The sequence below is a fragment of the Mustela nigripes genome, chromosome X, assembly GCF_022355385.1.
Source record: "Mustela nigripes isolate SB6536 chromosome X, MUSNIG.SB6536, whole genome shotgun sequence".
NCBI lineage: Eukaryota > Metazoa > Chordata > Mammalia > Carnivora > Mustelidae > Mustela > Mustela nigripes.
This window is the reverse complement of record NC_081575.1, coordinates 74,039,465-74,054,527: the sequence shown is the minus strand read 5'-3', so window position 1 is coordinate 74,054,527 and position 15,063 is coordinate 74,039,465. Positions and strand designations below refer to the sequence as shown.

Here is a 15,063-nt window from a genome sequence, read left to right as displayed (position 1 = left end):
CAGAAAGTGGTTGTTTTTCTGTTTCCAGAATTGCTGTTCTTCTTCTCTTTGATCTGCTGATGGGTTTTCAGGTGTTTGCAATCTTAGGTAAGCTATCTAGCTGATCTCCAGCTAGCTGAAGTAGTCTCAGCCTGCTACTTCTCCGCCATCTTGACTCCTCCCCTAAGTTTTCATGTTTTTTAAATGTTTTTACTTTACTCACACTAAAAGAACTTTCTTAGCCTTTCTTGTATGTCAGCTGTAGTGATAATGAACTTTTCAGCTTTTGTTTGAGACAGCTTTTAGTCCTACTTTGTTTCTGTAGGATAGTTTTACTGGTACAGAATTCTTGGTTGACAGTCATTTATTTTGAATATATCATCTCCCCCTTTTTTTTATTGGCCCTCAAATTTTCTGTTGAGAAATCTGCTGATGGTCTTACACAGTTTTCTTGTATGTAGTGACTCTCTTCTTTAGCTGTTCATTTTTTTTTTTTTGACAATTTAGTTATAATGTGTCTTTGTTAGTCCTATTTGAGTTCAACCTACTTGGGATCCTTTCGGCTTTATGAATTTAAATGTCCATTACTCTTCCCAGGTTCAGGTTCAGTATGTTCTATGCCCTTATTGCTTTCAGTATGCATTCTGCCCCTTTCCCTTCTCCTTGTGGAATTCCATAATGTGACTATTGGTTTCCTTTTTGTCCCTTAATTCTCATAGGCTTTCATTACTCTTTTTTCTTCATTTTGCTCCTCTGTCTAGGTAATTTTTAACATTGTAAACTTGAGGTGTTGATGTGTGTGTGTGTGTGTGTGTGGTCAGCTCTACTACTAATACTCTCTATTGGATTCTTCAGATTACTTACTGGATTTGTCAGTTCCAGAATTTCTGGAACTTTTAATGTATGTTATTTCCTGTTGAACCTCTCATTTTGTTCATTTTTTTTCCAAATTCCATTTAGTTGTCTGTGTTTTCTAGTAAGTAGCACACTGAACTTCTTTAATGGGATTATTTTGAATACTTTTTCTAAGAGTTCATAGTTCTCCTTCCTTAGAGTCAGTCATAGGCTCTTTATGAGCTTCCTTTGATATATTTACCTGATTCATCATGATCCTTGATTCCTTACATTAGTATCTACACATTTGAATGATTGGTTTCTGCTTTCAGATTTTATAGGATTCCTTTGTCGAAGACAGTTTTTTCCCCCCAGTCAGCTCAGCTTGGGGTTTGGCATGTGTCTGCTAGTAATTTCCTTAAGCAGGTGGGTCCTCCTATTATTTTCCATTTTGGGACAAGGCAACTTTAACATTCTAAGGACAAGGAAGTGGGTGAGCTACTGGCTAAGAACTCTTGGATAAGTCTTCTGGCTTGGTTTTCTATACATATGAGTCTGTAGAATGGGCTCTATGTTTACCTGGATTCTCTGGTCAGGCTTACTAGATAGTTTGTACCAGGTACTATATTCAGTAGCTTATGGAGCTATGAATTAGCTTCCTTGCCTTGGAAGGACAGTAGGACGGAGTCCAAGACCTATATAGCTTTTTGACTGTTTACTCAAATCAAGCTAGAATATGCACTGAATTACATAGTAAGTTTTCTGTTTTTTTGTTTTCTCTTCAGCAGGGAAACCATGGGCTGTACTTTCCTATCAGGTACCACTATACACAGAGCTATTTAATGAGTTATGTGACTTCCTTTTTTCTCTGGCTATATTTCCTGGTTTGACGGGCTGAAGACTGTATTCAGCAATGAGGAAGGCTACAGATTAGATTCAGATCCTCAATGAAGGAGAGTAGCTCCCAGTTCCTCCTAACCAGAGAGCCAGTTTGAGAAACTGAGAGCAGCCTGGAGCAGCCCTACCCACTTTCACCCAGTCAAGGAGCTTAATCACAACCCCTCCAGCTGTGGAGGATGTGGATCCGTCTGACCAAAATGCTAGAGAAAACTCCTGGAAGCTGTGTAGCCCAGTAGCACTCAATCCAAAAGGTGGGTGGGCAGAGTTAATATTTTTTATGCATAAAGCTTGTGGCCCTCTTCTGTCAGGAAACTTGGGCTTCAGGTCATCTTCAGTTAAGACAACAAAAAGCTTTCCCAGCTTTAGAGCTGCTTTGCCCACTATGCCCAGGCAGAGATTCTAATCTGTAGCCTTCCTCATTTATCCATTCATCTGTTGAAAGGAATCTCTGCTCTTTCCCCAGTTTAGCTATCATGGACATTCCTGCTATGAACATTGGAGTGCATGTGCCCCTTCTTTTCACAGCATGTGTATCTTTGGGGTAAATACCCAGCAGTGCAATTGTTGGGTCATAGGGTAGTTCTATTTTCAACTTTTTGAGGAAACTCCACACTGATTTCCAAAGTGTCTATACCACCTTACACTCCTACCAACAGTGTAAGAAGGTTCCCCTTTCTACACATCTCCAACCTTTTTTGTTTTTTGCCTTGTCAATTTTTGCCATTCTAACTGGTGTAAGGTGGTATCTCAATGTGATTTAAATTTTAATTTCCTTGATGGCTAATGAAATGAACATGTTTTCATGTGTTTCCTAGCCATTTGTATGTCTTCTTTGGAGAAGTGTTTGTTCATGTCTTCTGTCAATTTTTTTACTTGACTTTTTTTTTTTTTTTTTAAGTTGTTGAGTTTGGGAAGTTCTTTATATATCTTGGATGTCAGTCCTTTGTATGTAGTGTCGTTTTCAAATATGTTCTCCCATTCGGTGGGTTCCCTTTTTCTTTTATTGACAGTTTCCTTTGCTGTGCAGAAGGTTTTTATCTTGATGAAGTCCCAAAAGTTCATTTTTGCTTTTGTTTCCCTTGCCTTTGGAGACATGTCTTGAAAGAAGTTGCTGTGATTGATGTTGAAGTGGTTATTGCCTATGTTCTCCTCTAGGATTTTGATGGATTCCTGTCTCACATTGGGATCTTTCATCCATTTTGAGTTTATCTTTGTATATGGTGTAAGAGAATGGTCAAGTTTAATTCCTCCATATATAGTTGTCCAATTTTCCCATCACCATTTATTGAAAAGACTGGCTTTTTTCCTCTGGATATTTTTTTCTGCTTTGTTGAAGATTATTTGACCATAGAATAGAGGGTCCATATCTGGACTCTCTATTCTGTTCCATTGGTCTATGTGGATGTTTTGTGATAGCCATGACATCTTGGTGATTACAACTTTGTAATAAAGCTTGAAATCAGGCAACGTGATGCCCCCAGCTTTGTTTTTCTTTTTCAACATTTCCATTGAACCAAAGTGTTTTCATTCTCATGGTTTCCATTAATTGTTTAAGTTCTGCTTTGATTTTCTGGTTGATCCAAACAGTTTTAAGCAGTATGGTTTTTAGCTTCCAAGTGTTTGAATTCCTTCCAAACTTTATCTTGTGGCTGAGTTCCAATTTCAAAGCCTTGTGGTCTGAGAATATGCAGGGAGTAATTTCAATCTTTTGGTATTAGTTGAGCCCTAATTGTGACCCTGTATGTGGTCTATTCTGGAGAAAGTTTCATGTGCACTCAAGAGAAATGCGTATTCAGTTGTTTTAGGGTGGAAAGTTCTCTATATATCTATGAGGTCCATCTAGTCCAGTGCCTCATTCAAAGATCTTTTTTTCTTTATTTTCTACTTAGATGATCTGTCTATTGCTGACAGTGGATTGCTCAGGTCTCCTACTATTAACGTATTACTATCAACATGTCTCTGCATTTTGGTTAACAGTTGGCTTATATAGTTGGCTGTTCCTATGTTGGGGGCATAGATATTTATAACTGTTAGATCTTCTTGTTGGATAGACCCTTAGTAATAATGTAGTGTCCTTCTGTATCTCTAACTAAAGTTTTTCGCTTAAAATCTAATTTATCTGATATGAGAGTTGCTACCTCAGCTTTCTTTTGTGGCCCATTGGCATGAAAAACTCTTCCCCATTCCTTCACTTTCAGTCTGTATGTATCATTAGGTTCAAAATAAGTTTCTTGTAGGCAGCATATGGATGGGTCCTGTATTTTTATTGAACCTGCAACCCTGTGCCATTTTATGGGAACATTTATTTTTTTTTTAATTTTTTTTTAAGATTTTTTTATTTATCTATTTGTCAGGGATAGAGGGAGAGAGAGCGAGCGAGCATAGGCAGACAGAGAGGCAGGCAGAGGCAGAGGGAGAAGCAGGCTCCCTGCCAAGCAAGGAGCCCGATTGTGGGACTCGATCCCAGGACACTGGGATCATGACCTGAGCCAAAGGCAGCTGCTTAACCAACTGAGCCACCCAGGCGTCCCTTATGGGAACATTTAGGGCACTCGAATTGAGAGTGATTATTGAAAGATATGAATTTATTGTCATCATGTTGCCTGTCAAGTCCTTGCTTATATATATTGCTCTGTATATTTCTATTCTATTTCACTCTTGGGGTCTTTCTCCTTCTATCAAACCCCCCTTAATATTTCTTGGGGGACCAGCTTAGTGGTCACATATTCTTTCAGTTTCTGCCAGTCCTGGAAGCTCCTTATCTCTCTATTTTGAATGGCAGCCTTGGCAGATAAATAACTCTTGGCTGCATGTTCTTCTCCTTTAGTACCCTGAATATGTCTTTCTATCCCTTTCTGGCTTGCCATGTTTCTGTGGACAGGTCTGTTGTTATTCTGATGTTCCTTCCTCTCTATGTAAGGAATATTTTCCCGCTAACTGCCCTTAAGATTGTTTCCTTTGCTTCAAGATTTGTGAGTTTTTTGATTACATGTCTGGGTGTTTGTCTATTCTTGATCTTGGGAGGGGTCCTCTCTGCCTCTAGGACAGGAGTGTTTGTTTAATTCTCCAAGTTAAGGATGTTCTCAGCTACAATTTGCTCAAATATATCTTCTAGTCCTCTCTCTCTCCACCGCCCCCCCAAGGATCCCAATAATTCTGACATTACAACATTTTGTGATGTCATTTATTTCTACAATTCTGTCTTCATGGATTTTAAGCTGTTTGTTCTAGGTTTCCACTTGTTCCTTCTTTTCTATCAGTTTGTCTTCTAGATCACTAATTCATTTTCTGCCTCGTTTACCTTAAGTGTTAGAGTATCTAGATTAGATTGGATCTCATTGATAGTATTTTTAAGTTCTGCCAGATCAGCTCTCATTTATGCTCTTAAGAATATATACTGCCGGGGCACCTGGATGGCTCAGTGGGTTAAACCTCTGCCTTTGGCTCGGGTCTTGATCTTAGGGTCCTGAGATTGAGCCCCGCATCAGGCTCTCTGCTCGGTGGGGAGCCTGCTTCCTCCTCTCTCTCTCTCTCTGCCTGCCTCTCCACCTACTTGAGATTGAAATAAATAATATCTTAAAAAAATAATATATGCTGCCATTAAAAGTTTCCTCCATCCTAGTTATTGTCTGCATAAGTATTACCTTGAAGTCTATTTCCAACATCTTGCTTATAGCTACATTCATTAGTTCTGTGGCAGAGGTCACAGTCTCTGAGTTTCTCCTATGTTGGGGTTTCTTCCTTTTCTGTTGAGGGGTGGTTGAGGGAATATACAGAGTCCAAACTATTGACCACAATCCAAGCAAGGTGCACCTGTTTTGTGGGGACTTTAGTGTTGTCAACCTCTTGTTCTTCCAGCCTGTCTTCTGGGAGGAGAGGGGTCTGCCACAGTGTTACTCAGGCAACCCTGTCTGGGCAGAGTTGTCCTGTCCCATTAGAGGGGGATGGGCTCACTGAAATCCATTTCGGAGGCAATTTGTTCTCTGCTGGCTTTTTCTGACAGATTTCTGTGTCATGCCCGAGCATCAGAGCAGAATTGACTGTATACAAACCTCTGTCTCAGAATAGATAGATTGCATTTTGTCCCTCAGTGCACTCTTTGGGCCACATTGTCCCTACTTCTTTCTGTGCTGCCAAAAGCTGCAGTCTCCTGGGTTGTGCACCCCACAGCAGCATTCCCAGCCCTCTCTTCCAGGTCCAAACACATCTCTGTCCTTTGTTCTTCTAAGACTTCTAGCTGATCCCAGTTCACATGTGTGCCCCCACAGCTTCAGATTTCAGTTCAGGGGCTGCACTAGAGTCCTTTCCCTGTCATTACCTGTCTGCAGTCCTGTGCCTGGTCCCCAGCACAGGAGGCTTTTGTGCTCCAGCCATGCAGGATCCTGGAGGCTCATTCCCCTTCCATTTATCTTCCAATATCTGTCTGTAGAATTATAGTTCCCTGCTTCATACCTCGAGACCAACCACCTGAGATAGTCTGTTTGTACAGTTCCAGATATATCTTCTTACATCATAGGTTGATTTCAAGGATGTTCAGAATGGTCTGGTAGATATTGAGCTAATTTCAAGGGGCTCGTTGAAATAGGGATCCCCCACTTCTCTTCCATCTTTGCCCCTCCAATCAACCTATAGTGTATATATTAATTCAATTTAAGCAAGAGGTGCCAGATTTCTCTCCCAGCTGACTTCCCCAGCAGTGAATCATGGCCTTATCTCTCCCCAACTCTCCTCTAATACTTATTACTATCCATCTTTCTAATGTTTACAAATCCTATTACTGTAAAGTAATATATCATTATTTTGTTAAGTATTTCTCCTACTGTTTGCATGTTTGGTCATCTTTTCATGTGTTTTTAGTTTAGGTGAGTTTTTATTTTGTGAAATACCTATTTATATTTGCCAGTTATTCTACCACTTTATCAATGTTGGTGGTGTGTGTGTGTGTGTGTGTGTGTGTGTGTGTGTGTGTGACTTATAGGAGTTTCTTAAATAGGGTTTCTAATAGTTATCACTGATGTCTGAATATTGAATATTGAAAAAATTAAAGCTTTTCACTGTTGACCATACCATTTGCTTTCGTTTCAAAGCTGTTTTAGTAGGGTTGCTACTTTAGGGACTTAGAAGCTTCTTTTTCCTTGACTCTTAATTACACTTGCCTGAAATCTGATCTCCTAATAGATAAGGTCTTGCTTGTTTTGAAATACTTAGCATATCTTAACTATAATGAAAGACCTATTTTAAAATATTTTTGAAACTCAATAATTTTTAATATCATATTTGAAGGAGTAAATATGCATGACTAGCTAAAAACATTTTGGAAAAGAAGCGTAATGAGGGAGCTTTCCTTATCAGATATTGAAATGCATTTTAAGGCTAGACTACTCAATGCAATACTTGAGACCTACTAATGAATGACATATCAACTTACAGACTTATCAATGGATAAGATATTTAGACCAAGAAGTAATCGTAGTATACCAATTTGCTTATTCATTGTTTACCATGCAACCAATATTTAAGGCACTAGAGACCAAGCAGTGAGCAAAAGAAAATCCCTCCTCTCTTTGAATCTACATTCTAGTGACATATATGCTATACATAAACAAGTATTTCTTTGGTATATAAAATATATGTTAAGTATATAAATTAGACAAATAGGTATTTGATTTGTGAAAAAGTTTGTGGGAAAATGTTTCACGAATTGTGAGAAAAATAAGGGATTTTTAACAAATTGAGTTATTTTAATCAGTTATTTAGAGGAAATAAATGTAAACACTTCTTACATCGAACTATGTGGATTAAATGTTTAAGATGAAAATATAGCAATCTAGAAGAAAACATAGGTAAATCATTCTTGAAACACCATAAGGAAAGCTTTTAAATTTTAAAAGCAATAGATAAATGATATAAATGATGCCATGTGGGGATGCTAACCCTTATCCCTACCTGGTATCAATGAGGCAGAATGAAATGGTGTGAGTCAAGCTAATTGACATGTTTTCTCCACTTTATTTATGCTTTGTACCAGTGAGACCTAGCAAGAATCTGAACCTCTATGTCTACCCAGCATTAGTGAGGAGGAATGAGGTAGTGGGAGGTGAGTCTGTTTTGTATTATAATTCCCTCTTCTCCCTCACTGTCAATAGGGTCAAATGGGAAGCTGAGCTTCCACTCCTACCTTGTAGCAACAAAGTGATGTTAATTACTCTCAACTCTATCCATTACTTATAATCCCACTCAAAGGTAATGAGAAGGTGTGTGTTAAGAGTGTGTCCCTACTTTTCCCAAAATGTATTGACTGTCAACAAGGCAAAGGGACTGCAAAATTTCCACCCTACTTGTCTGAAGCAAAGCAGTGGGAACCAACATTCTGCTCTTGCTAGAGTGACATCAGTGGAGCCCAACAAGAAGCTGAGGATACAAACTTACATAGCCATCATAGTATACATAAACAAGGGATTGTCTGATTAAAAAGATTAAATAAGATCTAGAGTCTCATAATATGGTACCCAAATTATTCAAGATACAATTAAAAAGTACTCTTCATAGCAAGAACCAGGAAATCCAAAATCAAATGAGAAAAGAAAATGATCAAATATCAACACACAGAAATGAATCAAATGTTGGAAATATCTAAAAATGTTTTAAAGCAGCCACCATAAAAATGCCCGTCAAACAATTACAATTCTCTTGAAGCAAAAAGAAAAACAGAAAATCTTGAGGCATCTGGGTAGCTCAGTTGGTTAAGAGTCTGCCTTCAACTCAGCTTATGATCTCAGAGTCCTGGGATCTATCCCCAAGTTTTGCTTTCTGCTCAATGGGGAGTCTTCTTCTCCCTCTTTTTGTCCAATCCCCCTACTTATATTCTCTCTCTTTCTCTCTCAAATAAATAAATAAATAAATAAAATCTTAAAAAATAGAAATTATTTTTAAAATTACCTATAAAAGAAATCAATAAACTGAAAAATACAGCAAAAAACTGCTGGATAAAATCAGGAGTATGGATGATAGAAGATAGAATCAGTGAAATGAGGAAAAGTTACAATTTATTCATTATGAACAACAGATGAAAATATAGTAGTAAGAAAAACAACAGAACTTCATAGATCTATGGGACTATAACAAAATATTTAACATTTCTAACTACAGAATCCCAAAACTAGAAGAGAAGATTATGGCTCAAACCTTCATCATTATGAATAAATAATATAGCCAAGATACTGAAATAACCTATGTGTCCACTGATGGGTGAATGGATACAGAATATCATAAATGGTTAAAATCATGCAACAGAATTTTATTGAGCCATTACAAAGGAGATTTTGACATTTGAGACAACATAGGTGATACTTAAGGACATTATGCTAGGTGAAATAAGTCAAACAGAGAAAGATACATACTGTATGATCTCACATGTGTAGAACATAAATGTGTCAAATTCATAGGAATAGAATAGATTTGTGGTTTTTAGGACCTGTGGGGTATGGAAAACAGGTAGATATTGACCAACAGGTACAAACTTTCAGTTATAAAATTAATAAGTTCTGAGGATCTAATATATAGAATGATGACTATAGCTAACAATACTGTATTATAAATTTCAAATTTGCTAGAGAGTAGTTCTTAAATGTTTTCAACACATACATCATCTGAGACTGTGTTTTTATTAACATTTCACAATATATGCATATATTAAATAATCAAAATATACATCTTAAATTTACACAGTGTTGTCAATTATACCTTAATAAGACCAAAAGAAAAATAATGCTGAAATTCTCCTAAATTTGGAAAAACCCCCGGATTCAAGGTCATGTATTAATCTCAAATAAAATAAACCTAGAAAATCCACACTAAGAACTGCCAAAGTAACTTCTGAAAACTTTTTACAACAACAAAACTTCGAAAGTAGAGAAAAATGAAAATTTACTCATAAGGGAAAAACCACTTTTTTTTAAGAGTTTATTTATTTGTTAGAGAGAGAGAGAGAGAGCAAGCAAGCACAGGCAGACAGAATGGCAGGCAGAGGCAGAGGGAGAAGCAGGCTCCCTGCTGAGCAAGGAGCCCGATGTGGGACTTGATCCCAGGACGCTGGGATCATGACCTGAGCCGAAGGCAGCTGCTTAACCAACTGAGCCACCCAGGTATCCCAGGAAAAACCACTTCTAATGACATAAGATTTCTCATCAGAAAACAAATGTTAGAAGGAAGGGGCACAGTATTTTTTACAAGCTTAAAGAAAACTTCCAAATGCAAATCCCATATCTGCCAAAAATATCAATCTGGAATGAAGGGGGAATTTCAAATGAAGGGAAAGTAAGAATTTGTTCCTAGCAAAACTACTCTTAAAATGACTAAAAGAACTTCTCTAAACAAAAAGGAAATAATAAATAAGGCTTTGAATATCAGAAAGGAAAGACATCAGAATGGATAAACATACAGCTAAATATAATAGAATATCCTCATGCGTTTTTAACTCATATTTACTGATTGAAACAAAAATCGTAGCACCATTTAATGTGATGTTCAAAATATGCTGGATCCATAGAAAGAATTTGGAAGTTTTCTTTCTACTTCTGTTTTTTGAAACAGCTTCAGGAGAATACGTTTTATTTCTTCTTTGAATGTTTGGTAGAATTCCCCAGAGAATCCATCAGGTCCTGGGCTCTTGTTTTTTAGGAGGTTTATGATCACTTCTTCAGTCTCGTTACTAGATAGTGGTCTATTCAGGCTGTCAATTTCTTCCTGTTTCAGTCTTGAAAATTTATAGGTTCCCAGGAATGCATCCATTTCTTCTCAGTTGCTTAACTTACTGGCATATAACTGTTGATAATAATTTATGATGATTGTTTTTATTTCCTTGGTGTTAGTAGTTATCTCTCCCCTTTCATTCATAGTTTTATTAATTTGAGTCAAAATACAGCATCCATTCCTGATTAAAACCATTCAAAGTATAGGGATAGAGGGAATATTCCTGATCTTCATAAAATCTATGAAAATCCCACAGTGAATATCATCCTCAATGGGAAAAAGCTGACAGCCTTCCTTTTGAGATCAGGAACACGACAAGGATGCCCACTCTCTCCACTCTTGTTCAACGTAGTAGTAGAAGTCCTAATAACAACCATCAGATAACAAAGAGACATAAAAGGTGTTCAAATTGGCAATTAAGAAGTCAAACTCTCTCTCTTCATGGATGACATGATATTTTATATGGAAAACCCAAAAGACTCCACCCCTAAACTACTAGAACTCATACAGCATTTCAGTAATGTGGCAGGATACAAAATCAATGCACAGAAAAAAGTTGCTTTCTTATACACTAACAATGAAAATACAGAAAGGGAAATTAGAGAATCGATTCCATTTACTATAGCACCAAGAACCGTAAGATACCTGGGAATAAACCTAACCAAAGAGGTAAAGGATTTGTACTCAAGGAACTACAGAACAGTCATGAAAGAAATTGAAGAAGACACAAAAAGATAGAAGACAGTTCCATGCTCATGGATCAGAAAAACAAACATTGTTAAAATGTCTGTACTGCTTAGAGCAATCTATAATTTCAATGTCAGGTTTCTGTGGACAGGTCTGATGTTATTCTGATGGACCTTCCTCTGTACATAAGGAATCTCTTCCCCCCAGCTGCCCTTAGGACCTGTTGTCTAAAATTATGATTCATCAGTTTCACAATTAAGTTCCTCAAAGTCTTTCTAGTTTCTTTGATCTTGGGGGGTGTTCTTTCTGCCTCTAGGACACAAACACTTGTTCCATTCCCCAGACTGGGAAAATACTGATCCGGAATTTGTTCAACCATACCGTCTTTTCTTCTATCTTTTTTCACCCCCTCTATGATCCCTATAATTCTGACATTAGAACATCCATGGTGTCATTTATTTCCCTAATTCTCTTTTCATGACTTCTAAGCTGTTTGTTCCATGCATCCTCCTGATCCTTTTTCTCTATCAGTTTGTCCTCTAGATCACTAATTCTATCTTCTTCCTCTGTTACCCTAGCTGTGAGAGTATTTAGATTAGAGTGGATCTCATTGAGGCATTTTTAACTTCTGCTCTGGTGGCTCTCACATCTGTCCTTAGAGATTCTATGTTGTCACTAATGGTATTCTCCAATCTAGCTATTGCCTGGATAATTGTTACCCTGAATTCCCTTTCCAACATACTGTTTATGTCAATATCAAATAGTTATGTGGGAGAGGGCACTGCCTCTGAATTTTTCCTCTGTTGGATGTTTCTCCTCCTAGTCATTTTGGTGAGAAGTGGTTGAGGGGATGTATAGCTGAATATATCAACCATGATTCAGGCAAGGTGTATCCTGTAATACTTTGAAGAAATCATAAGTCACCATCAAAAAGAAAGAAAATTAAAAAAAGAAAAACCCAGGCAGAATGAGTCCCAAAAGTAAGATTTATAAGGTACATAAAGAAAAACGTACCAAAAAAAAAAAAAAAAAAAAGAACGACAAAAATAAAAGAGAAAAAAAAAAAAAAGAACCCACTCAAAATGAAACCCAAGAATAAGATTTGTATAATACCAGAACAAATATGAGTGCATAGAAACACTGACAGAAGAACAAGATTGGAGGGAGGTTATAAATCCTCGATGTGGGTGAAGAAGTTTATTTTGGTGTTTCCTGGGTGTAACTTACTATCTTTGTTAAAGGACTCAACTTTCCATAGATCAAGGGAGATTAAAACTCGTTTATATATATGGCTAGTATTGAATAGGGAAAAAGGATTACCTTCAAGCTTATAACTATGTGTATTTTTAAAAAAGAAAAACACAAGTATGTGTATGAAAAAAGTTAAAAGTTAAAAGGTTGTTATGGAGCATCTTGTATTAAACCTCTAGTTTTAATGGTAGGTAAGTTATAGAAATTAAAGGAACAAGAATCATGAGACCAAATTATAAATAAAAGTTGTATCTGTGGAATATACAGGTTTTAGGGCAATACCTGGAGCTTAATGTTTTCCCCTGATGTTGAGGTTTAACAGTTTTATGGGGACCCTGTGGTGGTTGTCCCTTAATTCTTTTGGCTTGCCTTCTGGGGAAGGGGCCTGTGACATTGTTTTTCAGTCAATCTTGCTTGTGTTGACTTGTCCTACCTCCTATCCAGGGTCTGGGCTTTGTGGAAACCAGTTTTTCAGGCTTTTGTTCTCTCAAGGTTTTTGTTCGTTTGTTGGTTCATTTTCTGTTTTTTGTTGTTGTTGTTTGGGGTGTGTGTGTGTGTGTGTGTGTGTTGATTTGTGTTTATTTTTAAGTAGACTCTACACTGGGCATGGAGCCCAATGTGGGAGTTAAATTCACAATGCTGAGATCAAGACCTGAGCTGAGATCAGGAATCAGATGCTTAAGCGACTGAGCCACCCAGGCGCCCCTCTGATTTTATTTTAATGATTAATCATTTTCTAGTTCTCTTTAGCATCATGTTTGGCCAACTGTTTGACTGACTGTTGTAGCTTTTTAAAATGTATTTAATTTTTTAATTTTTAAAATTAATATACAATGTATTATTAGCCCCGGGGGTGTGGGTCTGTGAATCGTCAGCCTTACACACTTCAAAGCATTCACCATAGCACATACCCTCCTCAATGTCCATAACCCAACCACGCTCTCCCTACCCCCCTTACCCCTGGCAACCCGCAGTTTGTTTTGTGAAATTAAGTCTCTTATGGTCTCCCTCCTGATTGCATCTTGTTTCACTTTTTCCTTCCATACCCCCCAAACCCCCCACTTTGCCTCTCAACTTCCTCATATCAGGGAGATCATATGATAGTTGTCTTTCTTTGATTGGCTTATTATGCTCAGCATAATACTCTTTAGTTCCATCCACGTCATTGCTAATGACAAGATTTCATTTCTTTTGATGGTGGCATAATATTCCATTGTATATATATACCACATCTTCTTTATCCATTCATCTGTTGATGGAGATCTAGGTTCTTTCCACAGTTTGGTACTGTGGACATTGCTGCTACAAACATTCTGATGCACATTCTGATGCACATGACCCTTTGGATCACTACATTTGTATCTTTAGGGTAAATGCCCAGTAGTGCAATTGCTGGGTTATAGGGTAGCTCTATTTTTACCTTTCTGAGGACTCCCATGCTGTTTTCTTAATTTCCTGAAGCTCTTCGTTGGTCCTTGAGCAGATGATCTCAATGAGGAAGTCCTCATCAGCCGTCCCTTCATGGAGGCTTTCAGCTCAGAAGTGTCATAATGAGCAGGTCTTTTAATAGGCCCAAAATCACTGTCTCCAGGTGGCCAGACAAGGCTGATTTCAGCACTGATGCAAGTTCCTTTTTGGTCCTTCTCTGGTAGGCGAAGGCAATATCCTGTCTGTGTTCATTGCTGTGGTTGGTCAAAATGTTGACAATGGTGACCTCATCCACACCTTTGGTCATGATGGCCGTTTCAATGTTCAGAGCATCACGCTCAGCATCAAAATTGGTGTATGCTTTGACCCACAAATATGCACTTGGCGGCATGGAGTGATCACCCTCCAAGCTGAACTTGCAGAGAATTTCGTGAATGGTAGACATATTGAAGGAAGCTGGGCCTGGCTTTGAGAGCAGCAAGCGTCCCCAAGTTGTAGAGCCCTCTGCCCATTTCTTGATTGGATTCTTTGTTCTTTGGGTGTTGAGTTTGGTAAGCTCTTTATAGATTTTGGATACTAGCCCTTTATCAGATATGTTGTATGAAAATATCTTCTTCCATTCTGTCAGTTGTCTCTTGGTTTTGCTGACAGTTTCCTTTGCTGTGCAAAAGCTCTTTCTATAAAGCCAGCATTACCCTGATCCCCAAACCAGGCAAAGACCCTACCAAAAAGGAGAATTTCAGACCAATATCACTGATGAATATGGATGCTAAGACTCTCAAGATCCTAGCAAACAGGATCCAACAGCACATTAAAAAGATTATCCACCATGACCAGGTGGGATTCATCCCTGGGCTACAACGATGGTTCAACATCCACAAATCAATCAATGTGATAGAACAAATTAATATGAGAAGAGAGAAGAACCACATGATCCTCTCAATCAATGCAGAAAAAACATTTGACAAAATCCTGCATCCGTTCCTGATTAAAACGCTTCAAAGTATAGGGATAGGGGGAACTTTCCTGAAATTCATACAATCTATCTATGAAAGACCCACAGAAAATATCATCCTTAATAGGAAAAAGCTTGCAGCCTTCCCGTTGAGATCAGAACATGACAAGGATGCTCACTCTCACCACTCTTGTTCAACATAGTATTAGAAGTCCTAGCAACAGCAATCAGACAACAAAGAGAAATAAAAGGTATCCAAATTGGCAATGAAGAAGTCA

At 37.9% G+C, this 15,063-nt stretch overlaps 1 protein-coding gene and 1 pseudogene across 1 annotated transcript in view; one reads left to right on the top strand and one right to left on the bottom strand.

Annotated features, from left to right (window-relative positions):
* ZC3H12B (zinc finger CCCH-type containing 12B) overlaps positions 1-15,063 on the top strand; it is a 594,748-nt gene that overhangs the window by 122,677 nt on the left and 457,008 nt on the right. The window lies entirely within an intron of this gene.
* LOC132007113 (annexin A2-like) lies at positions 13,819-14,275 on the bottom strand (annotated as a pseudogene).